The following is an 11,687-nucleotide window of genomic DNA, read 5'->3' on the forward strand; positions in this document are numbered from 1 at the left end:
ATCTACTCTTTCCAGATGTAATATTTATAGCTACAACTTTTTATTTTCTATGTCTCATTGAGAGTGGCCACTAAACAAAATCTTATATAATATATATGAGCAAACATGCATTTAATATACCCTTTTCAAAATCCACATCCTTATACGTAAGTTTTATTTTCCATAAAAGTGCCCTAGCAACAATCCCACTAATAGCCACGATAAAAAAGGTGAGCCAGGGCTTGATCAAAGGGCTACATCTACCTAATGGCAGTCAACTAACTATTTAGATGTTTGCTGATGATATGCTCACGATATTAGCAGTGGACCAAGAAAGTGTCTCCAATCTCTTCAAGGCAATTCAAGTGTTTTGCCAGGCATTAGGCTCGGTCTGCAGTTTGTCAAAGACCTTTGCACTCAGTTTAATGCAAGGGAGCATGCCCCCATGGTTGAAGGACTTGGGGGTCCATTGGCTGGAGAAAGGTGAGATTGTGAGATACCTTGGCGTCCCTATTGGAATAGGTATTTCCATGCGACAAAGATTTGATTGGATGAAGAACAAACTGAAATAGAAATTGTTAGATTGGAATGGCCTCCCACTCGGTTGGTATGCAAGATTCTTGGTCTTACAACACATCCTCTCGGCATCAACAACGTACTTAGCCTCAGTGTGGCACTTCAAAAAGTCCCATTGGTTGGAGATAGAAAAGCTATTCAGAGCCTTCCTGTGGGCTGAGGAGAGTGGGAAGAAACGCATCCACTACATCTCATGGGAGATAATTAAGACCCCGAAGGCGCAGGGCGGCTTGGGACTGGTCGATGCAGAGACCAAGAACAAGGCCCTACTTTGCAAATGGATGCTAGCCATACTCAAGATTAACAGTCCATGGATGCAGATACTAAAATGGGTAGGGCAAAGGGACAGAAGGTGGGAAACTGGCTTGATACCTCCTGGTACCACAAAATCTTCTCTGAATTCCCAGTGAAAGTTAAGGGATCGGAATTGATGGAAGGCCTGGTCCGTGCTTGGAAGGAAGTTGGGAAACACTTGCAGTGGCAGGGCAGAAGCGGGTTGCGTGGTGATGCCAGCCTGGGTGAATGGATCTCGTGGAGCAAGGCTGTTCCTTTCCCACAGGGACCCTTGGCTGAATCCATTTTGGCTCTAGCAAGACGTTTGCATAGAAAAGGTATCAGATGGTGGATCAATCTTTGGGATGCCAAATCAACGGGATCGAAAATGGTAGAGATGTTGAGAACTTAGTATAGTCTCAATCGCCCATAAGTACTCTACCTAAACACTTGCCTACAACTAATTCCGGAAGGGTGGCCGATGAATACAATCTTTTTTAATCACTGGAAAGCAAACCAGTGGTGGATGAACTGCTCCTGTCTTAGGAAGCTGACGGGCAAAGGGAGCATACACAACCCTTTTACCCCCTAACCCCCTAATACCGGTGCTGAACAGGAATTTCGCGAAATCTGGCACGAGGTTAAGTTTGGCAAAGCTCGTTTCCTATTGTGGAAGATTATGTTGGAGACCCTGCCCATGCGAGGGAAGATAGCCAAGTGAATCAATGTCAGCCCATCATGCCCACTCTGCAAGTCGACACAAGAGAGTGTCAAACATCTTTTCTGAATATGCTCGGTAGTCAGGGAGGTGTGGACCAAAATGCAGAGGGTTGTCAGGCTAGCGGGTCTGATGACACACTTCAAGGTCATGCACAAATGGCAGGCGGTGCTGTTGGGCGACACAGAAGGCCTACCCTCCACGTTGGCAGCATGCTGGTCCTTTATCAGAGCGGCTGTGTGCCTAGCTACTTGGGGATGAAGAAACCAATTGGCTTTCGGAAAGGGAGGCATCCAGGTTGGAACTGCCTCAATCCTGGTCGCAGACGCGGCTGTACAACTCCATGACATGGTGTCGGCCGTCCTACCCTCGGATGACCTAGTGGCTACCTATCTGCGGATTGTTTCTTGGTGGCTCAAATAGGCTGTAATTGCAAATCTGCGTTGGCCCAGGGCAGTTAGCCCCTAGTGTAGGCCTTTTTTTGTATAGCTAACATCCTTTTTTTTTTGATGCAGGACCCCCTTCTAATAAACCCGGCATTTTATTTATTTAAAAAAAAAACACCAAGATGTGACTTGCCTTACATCTAGGCCAATTGATGGCATTGGCCTTTTCACAGGCCTAGTAATACTTGATCCACTAAGCAAATGGATAATAGGATCATTTTCATATGGAATGACATTGAAAGTTTGGCATCATCCATGTTTAATCCTGTACTAAATACATTTTTCTCATAGTGGTAGGATAACGTAGATTGAGCACGTGCCATGGTTAAGGAAAATTTCAAATAAAATTTCTTGTGAAAGAATAAAAATTTCCACAAATCTTCAAAAGGGCACTTTTATATATTGCTAAAGTACCAACCTACTGTTAAAGAGAAACATCAATTAAGAAGGTCCTCCATATGTGCATTGAAGAAAACCAAGAGCAAGGTAAAAAATAAGAGGGAAACATAGTTATGAAAGTGTAGGTCATTGGTTGAATCTCTTAGGAAATAGCTTTGAAGTGTATGTCATTCGGCAAAACTCTTTGCGATATAATTACAAGTATTAGCCCATACTACCATTTCAAGGCTTTAATGGGTTTAAGTATACTTAATCTTCATATTCAGGTTTTTGATAAGATAGAAGTTAAAAAATTTAACATTATAGATGCGTCCAAATGAAATGTGCCGATCAATTTGAGTACTTGGTGGGCAAAATTTGGAGCTGTTATGAGAAAGTTATGTTAAAATTTGGGCGAATATATCAAATTTAATGTTGTAAATATTAGCCCAGGCAACTTGTGGAAGGCTCTAAATTCGCCCCTATTTTTTTCCCTGACCAAGAGAGCATATGGTCACTACCTTGTAAGTTTATTAGAAGTGGGAATTAATAAAGGGGAGATTGAGGGAGACAATGAGAGAGAGAGAGAGAGAGAGAGAGTTTTACCAACAAAAGCCATTTTAAAATTAAGAGGGGTTTGAAAAAAGTTTGGACATACCTAAACAATTAGTAGTGCAACTAATGAGGTCCTATTAGACGAACCCACCCTTGAATTTGGAGTAGAACATAAAAATCCTTTAACCCCATTGACACCCCACACTAAGGTCTAACGCACTTGAATGATGAAATCCAATGTATGCTAGGGTGAAGAGTGAGCGTTCATAGCAATAGAACATGTCGTAACGTTTGGAGTACGCACCTTTAAGATCTTCAATTCCGGACCCATCAAAGCATCAAAATAGCGTTCAGCAGACGGAATATTTCGAGCTTGCTGCTGACCGGACTGTAGATGTGAGCGTTCCCTTTCGCCTGTTCGAGACCTTGTGTTGAAAAGCCGGTAATTTCCACTGTCTGTTCCATGTCCCAGCCATGACTGTTGGTAAGACCAATTGTCAGGCAGTCCGACCTTTGGGGCTCGTTTCGCACCAACGGTGTCAGGAATCTGCGGAATATTATCGATCAAAACTTCTGGACCTTCTCTCCTTGCAGACGCTGGCTTAACGGTATCACTTTCCAGTACTTCCGTCAGTCGAAGGAATCCCTGACTTTTCGACCTGGTAAGGGGATATCTAATAGCCGAAAATATTTTAGTCTCCTGGGGCGAATTCGTTACGGAATGAATTTGAAATGGAGCCGCATCTCCATTTTTAATGTCAGAAGTTTTAGCAGCTCTTAGAGAGCTTGCCAATACAGTGGTAGCTCTACCAATCTCGTCGGGTGAACCTGCTGTGGAATTGTTCTGGCGTTGAACTGCATGTGTATTTCGGTACGTACTTTTAGCAGGGATGCTTGGACTGAGTTCCTGTATAAGGTCAGCCTCGTAGTCAGATTTTCTTGCTTCTAAATGAGAGCCTGGGTTCCCACCAGCAGGTGTTGCCACTATGCCTTTCTGTTTAAGGTCATCTTTCCAATCGGAGAGCATTGTATGCAGTGGTGAGTCTACAAGTAAAGGCGTGTCCCTCCTTCTATTGCTTTTTTCCATCCTTCGGTTGCAAAAGGGTGATGAACACGCCCAAAAAACTCCACAACACAGAAGCTGGTCTACAAGGCTTTGATATGTCAAAAAACTAGAAAATAGATGTAACCCGACACAAAATTAGATGAGCTCAATCTTTTCATAGAGAACTTTCTTCTCGTTCAATCAAGCTCGATAGCGATGTGGACGCATGCTAGAAAGGATCCAGATTCCAAGCCTCGTTTAGCACGTGACGTGGGCAAAGAGAAGCACGGGATCGAGAGTGGGAGCGCACTTGTTTTGCATGCAGTCATACAACAACGAAGACGAAGGCGATTGCAAATACAAAACTTATCCTACGCAATAACTAGGAGGATGTTTCAGCATGGAAGGAGGAAAGAGAGAGAGCAGAACCGTACTGTCTAGCAAGGCATGTTAAGGACACGAGAAGCACAGAGGAAGAATACAGACAAGTGTGCGAAAGCATATCATGGGTATCGACATATTCCAGGCTTCTAATTAACAATTGAATGCGGAACGGGGCAAAATATACGTTGGATGGAGAACTGGACATGGGGATGAAACAGTAATGAGGAGTGTGCGGTGCGTTCGATGAAGCTGCAGAAAGAGAAAGAACGACCAAGACGAGCGAGAAAAGTTGGCACATTCATCCCGTCCGCACACGTGGCACCCATTGCAGCTAGCCCAGTGAGTTCCTCAAAAGAAGTCTTGAAAGGTAGTAGGGCTAGTAGACAAGATAGTTCTATCAGTATCACCACATAGCAAGTTTTGCAATATTTACTTCCTCTCGATGTAAGTAAAGATCACTCTTTAGGTAAGAGTGATCCCCGGTCCTATGATCGTGAAGGTTCTCACGCAGTCTCTATCATATCATCTTTGTGTGTGTGTGTATGTACTTGGGCGCTTTTACTTTCTCTCTCCGTGATGCATGCCCCATGTAACATTCCTTCAAATGCTCTCTTTATCACGAAAGCTCCTGGGAAATTTCAACTCATTTTGTCCTATTAGGACCTTATGTTAAGTGCTTTGCTATTTTTTGCTTAAGTTCAACCTTTGATAATGGAATCTTCAAATTAATATCAATCCAATCAAAAGTTTACTCTTACACATTCAGCTAGATGCCAATTTGTAGGTGGAGAGCTGGTGTGTATTCTCATTTAAAAAAACTATAACCTAAGAAGGGGTTCATCTCTCCTATTGAAATCATGCTCATGCCTATATTTAAGAATTTGTTTTGTGGCTAAAAGGGAAGATAGTAGACATATCTACCTTAACAAAAAGTGGTCTTGTTTCATTATTCTTCAAAGTTTTATATTATAGGATGAGGCACAATTTCCAGGATTTGCGACGGTATGAAAACACTCGTTTTAAAAGGCCATATTAAAATATTTAAAATGTTTTTTAATAAGCTAGGACCAGATACAAACGGTTATTGCATGGTGTATCCAAATACCATGTGGTAATGTGGAAAGAAACTGTGCGGTGTATAACCATACCGTGTGTGGATAAAAATGTAAATAGTTTTTCCACTCGTTGCATGCTTGTGGTTAGGCACTTAGCCTTGCACATAGTCAAATAGTTTTGATCTTGGGATCTATGAGCACCCTTTTATCAAAAGGATCTGCTCTGATGTAAAGAGCTTATGAATGTTTTTTTGTAGCGTCTCAGTGGGAAATGATGAGTGCAGTGTGGGTGCATGCCACTTCAGAGCATGATATCCAGTGTGACGGTGTTTTTGTTATGGGATGACATGTCTTTCATGGTTGTTTGTCTCGTCCCTATGATGGCTTTTTTGTTGTGGGTGTCATGTAAATCTTTGTATGTCGGGATTGGGTTCATCATGTGGATAGTCTGTGAGCAAGCATTAAATTTTGGTGGCATGCATGTGTGAGCCTAAGGTTGGAATATGGGCATTAATAGCCTTGGTGTACAATTTGGGGGAAAATTTTGAGAGTTGTAAAAATGCAAGCATGAGGTGGCTGAATTATCTAGAAAAGACATGTGCATGCATGAGCTTGTGGGTTCGCTCTAGGTTCTTTTGGCGGTTGGCATGCACGTGGGGATGGTGGCTGTGAATGGGAGGTTGGAAGAGTCGGCCGTTGCCTTCATTGGGAGCTTCTGGATTTGATGAGGAGGATGATTGTGAAGGCTGGGGAATCCTTAGACGAGCTCTGGTGTTTATGCTCTATCTATACGAGTTGCCCACACCTTGCTGATCCCACTGAAATCATGGCTTTAAGATGAAGACTTTGTATGAGTGTTACTTTGCTCTCTGTTTTGTTTTCCAGTAGCATATTTAGTGGATGAGAGTGACTATAAAGGCAGGATTGGCTCTATCACTTTTGTGGATCTGCCATGCTATGATATGAACACCTGCAACGCTAGTAGTCACTATGCGATGTTTTTTGTAACACTATGCGATGATGCGATTTACCGCGCGGTAAATTCTAACTATGTAGTATGCCTGTCCGTGAACGTACTATTCACATTACTGAGATTCTTGTTGTTTTGTGGCTCTTCTGTGGAGTTTTGGGAAATAAAAAAAGGACTAAGAAAAGGGATAAACAAAGCTACATACCAAATTTGTAGGTTTCATTTATCCTTTAAAAGGTGGCACGAGTGGTGGGCCCACCTTTGCTAGCCAAAATCCAGTCGCACTCAAATACTAGTTGGATAGACTTAGCATTTTATTTTTTTAATTGCATGAAATATTTTAGTTTGTAAAGTAGTTACTTTATATAAACTTAGCATTTGTAGTTTGTTGGTTACATGAAATGTTATAGGTTTTAAAATACTTAGGTTTTTAAAATAGTTGCTTTTTGAAAATCTTAACTTTGCATTTGTTATATTTTCTTTAGTAGAATATAAACACTTATAAATATGTAGGGTTTTAAAAAATAAAAGTCAATGTGCCAGTTGGAGGTTCGCATACCAGCCGATAAGCAGCTCATTCGTAGTATAGCCGATTGTAGAGCTCACAATTGTCAGCTCGTAGCAAATCGCAAAAAGTGACACGCTTGTAGACAGTTAACCCATTACAATTGATGGATTTTAGTATACATTGGCTTATAAATCATGGTTAAAAGTTTCCATATACTATTAAGTGCAAAAAAATAAAAATAGTAGGGTGCAATTTCTAGCTCATGACTCTACACTTGTTTAGAATAGATGCTAGTGGGTTCACGGTTTATAACATACGCTAGCTTAGAGTTTAGAGAAAAAATTGAGGTCCTTATATACTGTTAAGTGCAAAAAAATAAAAACAGTAATGTTGCATATGGTGCAATTTCTAGCCCATGACTCCACACTTGTTTAGAATAGATATTGGCAGATTCACGGTTTAGAACATATGCTAGCTTAGAGTTTAGAGAAAAAATATTGCGTGGTAGTGCTCATATAGTCCATTTTTCCATATAGTATTAAGTGAAAAAAAAACAGTGATGTTGCATATGGTGCGATTTTGACTAGCCATGGCTCCACAATTGTTTAGAATAGTCTATAGATATGGGTGGGTTTGCAGTTTAGAACACACTAGCTTAGAGTTAAAATTGTGTGGTATTGCTCATGTAAGTAACGCTAGCTACTGCACCAGTGTGTGTGAAATATTGATATTTGCTAGAGCAACATAATGTTGTGAATGATCATGTCACAGATAGATGCTTAAGAGAGAGAGAGAGAGAGAGGGGGGGGGGAAGACGATGTGCCATAGCACGCCTAAAATAATAGTAAGATTACCACACTTATGATCATCCAATCATGTCAGGAGGGGCCCAGACAATTGGATAATTTCTCTCTCTTGAGCTCTAGCAAGCTTATATGAAATACCCCAAGTTAGTTTTGCCATGTCTATCTAAACTAGATGTGCAATAGGAAATAAAACCAAAGGTTGCTACTTGTCTTGACTCCTAAAATTTATGTTATAGACATAAACATAGGAAGATAAATAGACCACTCATTCCAATTTATTGATGCTTCTCTTTCAGCCTTGCCAATAACCATGGCTCCAGAGAAACGAGGAGGAAATCCAACAAAGGATCAGGATTATGTTACAATGTTAACTAGTAAAAGGTGAAAATGTAACATATGCCACAAAGAGTACAATGTAGATCCCGGCACATGAATGTAAAGGCATTTCCTAGGTGCTCCTAAAAAACAAATTGGGAAATGCAAGGGCCCAGGAGTTGAGAGAGTTATAGCCATTCTAGCTTGAGATATATACATAAAGTGTAGACAGTCAAGTGAATGATATAGTAGCATGCAAACAACCCCAACAACAACCCATGATGTAGTCACACCTCAAAGATCCCAAGATGTGTAGTTTGCAGCTGTATATGGTTCTTCACAAAATTTGCTAGCTTGTCATAGTAGTGATGTAGGTTTGATGACACAAACAGTAAGTTGCTCCATGGTGTATATGGAAACTAGACAATGCAACAACATGCACAACAACACAAAGCACCCACAAATGCGCACACAGACGCGTTTTCTTAATTGAAAAAAAAACTTACGGGCATGTCTATTTGTGCATCTATATGCACGTCTACAGACCCACGTCTATCAGCGCGTCTATACAACAGACAGATGTGCCTACAGATGCGCTTTTAGATGCTCTATAGAAATTAAAAAAAAAAGAAAGACACGTACATAGACGCGCTTATAGGTGCTCTACATAATCTTTTTTTTAATAAAAGCAAAATTTTATGTGGTTGAACAGAATGCTGTGTATGTTGTGTATGCTATGTGGTTATGAGAATCCCATTTCCACATTGTGCAATTCAATTCTTACATCCAACCACATTTTAATTAGCATGATTCCAAGCACATCTATAGCTGATGATTACAATTCCAAATAAAACATTACAACTCCAAAACGTTTACTTCACAAGGCATTTATTGATAGAATGTTGCATAAGGAAATTAAAAGCCAAAAAAAAAAAAGGAGTGTATATTAATTCATAGCCCAAAAAGTGCTTGTATATAAATATAGCACGAAGCCAAGCCACGTCTTGTGGCTTCAAGTACAAAAAATAAGAGGAGTGTATAGAGAAGAGAGGCACGAAGCCAAGCCAATGGCTTCAAGTACAAAAAAGAGTAGCTAGCACTACTTCTATGACTAATCTAAGTTCTTCGCATCCTCGCCCCCTTCTTCGCTTCCTTCTTCCTCATCTTCTTCCTCTTGATCAGCCCTAGGGCCCTGTAAATGAGGGACAACATGTATCAATGTATGAAAAATCAAATCTTTACTTACAATATTGACATTATTTAATTACTTTTAAATACCTGGGGGGGCGCTCCAGTAGCCAGGATATACTGCTCCTCAGTAATCAACCCATTATCATAGAAGTGCCTCCATGTATCTCCTCTGCGATGGTGGCGGTGGTAGGCTATCTCGACAAGAGTAGGGTACTTGCCCACGATATCAAGCTGCAAGATGACACAATTTGCGGAGGGGTTAGTACAAAGAAACAGCCTCCTAATAAACCACATAAACACAATATAATTTGAGATCTATACTTACAAATTGGACCTCCCATGATTCAACACCCCCTGCTCCAAAATGCACATTTCCATATTGCTCCATTTGGATCATTCGTGCCTCCACGTGCTGTAGATCGGGGTCTCCCTTCATTGCCTTCATTGCTTTCTTCCACTCATGCTTGTAAGCGGTGTGGGGCTGGACCCTTGGTGGTCGACCTCCCTCTCTCCTGGCAATCTCGGCTAGTGCCTGTCTCTTAAGCGAAGATCTTTTATTTGGCAAGTATCATAACAATCTTTGACTTTGCCCATTTACTTGTTGTGAACTGAACATTGGGGGGATTGGGATACCTAGAGCAAACAGCAGCGATGGTCTCATCAGCCAACCTTTTTGGATGCTCTTTGTAGTAAATAAAGCAATCTCTATAGTTGTTAGTAATTATAGAGTGCATGAAGGCCGTGATGTCCTTCCCCCGTGCATCCATCAAGATGCCTCCTGTCTGAGTGATGTCATAGTAGATCGTACCATCACCCTGTGGCACGTCTGTATCATTTGAATCATCCTTGCTCCCAACACTACCCCCCCCAAAGCACTGTGCCATGCATCCCCCACCGCTCTCCCTACTACTATGCATGCTACCTTGTTGTGTTGAGCTAGTACGTTGGCCACTTGTAGCTGGAGAAGTGACTCTTGACTGCACGGGAGTGCGCGGTGGCTCTGCAAGGTAGAAGGGCCTCTTGACCACAGGGGGGGAGAAGGGGCTCGGCTCTATAGCCTGCTGGGCTGTCTCGACTCCACTAGGGTAATCTCAGCTGGTGTAGGGTTGGGGTGGTTTGGAGTCTATACTGACAACTTCTAGGGGGTGTTTAGAGTACCCGTCATATATGTGTATAACTCCCCAGGAGTGGGAGGGTGCAAATGTTATATAACTCTCGAAAGATGGCATCTTGAAGATTAGGTGAGGTTGAAGAGCTTCCTGTCCACATGATGAACTGAAGAAAAGAAAAGAAGAAGATTTTCATAGAGCATGCCCTCTTTCCATCATGCAAAAGAAAAAATAGAGTGACAGCCTGACATTGAGCAAGCATTTATAGACTCCTGCATTCTTTGAATTAGAGTGACAGAAGTCTATATCTGCTTGCTCAATGTCAGGCTACTGAGCTTCATGTGGGGAAAAAGAGAGAAGGAAACAGAGGAAAAAAGAGAGGAAAAGGGAGGGGAAAAGAGAAGGAAAGAGAGGAGAAAAGAGAGGAAAAGATAGGAAAAGAGAGGTAAAAAGAGAGGAGAAAAAAGAGAGAAAAAGAGAGGATAAAAGAGATTAAAAGAGATTTAAAGGAGAAAAGAGAGGAAAAGAGACAAAAAGAGAGAAAGTGAAAAGAGAAAAAGTGAGGATAAAAGAGAGAAAAAGAGAGAAGGAAAGAGAGGAGAAAAGAAAGGAAAATAAAGGAAAAGAGAGGAGAAAAAAGAGAGAAAAAGAGAGGAGATAAAAGAGAAAAAGAGAGGAGAGAAGAGAGGAAAAGAGATGAAAAGAGAGGATAAAAGAAAGAAGGAAAAAGAGAGAAAAAGTGAGGATAAAAGAGAGAGAGAGAAGGAAAGAGAGGAGAAAAGAGAGGAAAAGAGAGGACAAAAAAGAGAGAAAAAGAGAGGAGATAAGAGAGAAAAAGAGAGGAGAAAAGAGAGGAAAAGAGAGAGGGAAAGAGAGGATAAAAGAGAGAAGAAAAAAGAGAGAAAAAGTGAGGATAAAAGAGAGAAAAAGAGAGAAGGAAAGAGATGAGAAAAGAGAAGAAAATAGAGGAAACAGAGGAAACGAGAGGAGATAAGAGAGAACAAGAGAGGAGAAAATAGAGGGAAAGAGAGGAGAAAAGAGAGGAAAAGAGATGAGAAAAAGGAGAGAAAAAGAGAGGAGATAAGAGACAAAAAGAGACAAAAAGAGAGGAGAAAAGAGAGAAGAAAAAAGAGAGAAAAAGAGAGGAGATAAGAGAGAAAAAGAGAGGAAAAAAGAGCCTGGAAAGAGTTGTGAAAATAGAGGAAAGGAGAGGGGAAAAGAGAAGGGAAAAGAGAGGAACAAAGGGGAGAAAAAAGACTGAAAAAGAATGCTCCATCATGCATGCCCTCTTTCTGTATCCCGCCCTCATGCTTCAGTCCAATTTTCCTCTTTCTTGGACCCGCCCTCATGCATCATTCATGCAATCCCTTATTTCCTCA

The sequence above is a fragment of the Dipteris shenzhenensis genome, chromosome 28, assembly GCF_047967505.1.
Source record: "Dipteris shenzhenensis isolate YYH24624 ecotype China chromosome 28, Dip_SZ_1.0, whole genome shotgun sequence".
Lineage (NCBI taxonomy): Eukaryota > Viridiplantae > Streptophyta > Polypodiopsida > Gleicheniales > Dipteridaceae > Dipteris > Dipteris shenzhenensis.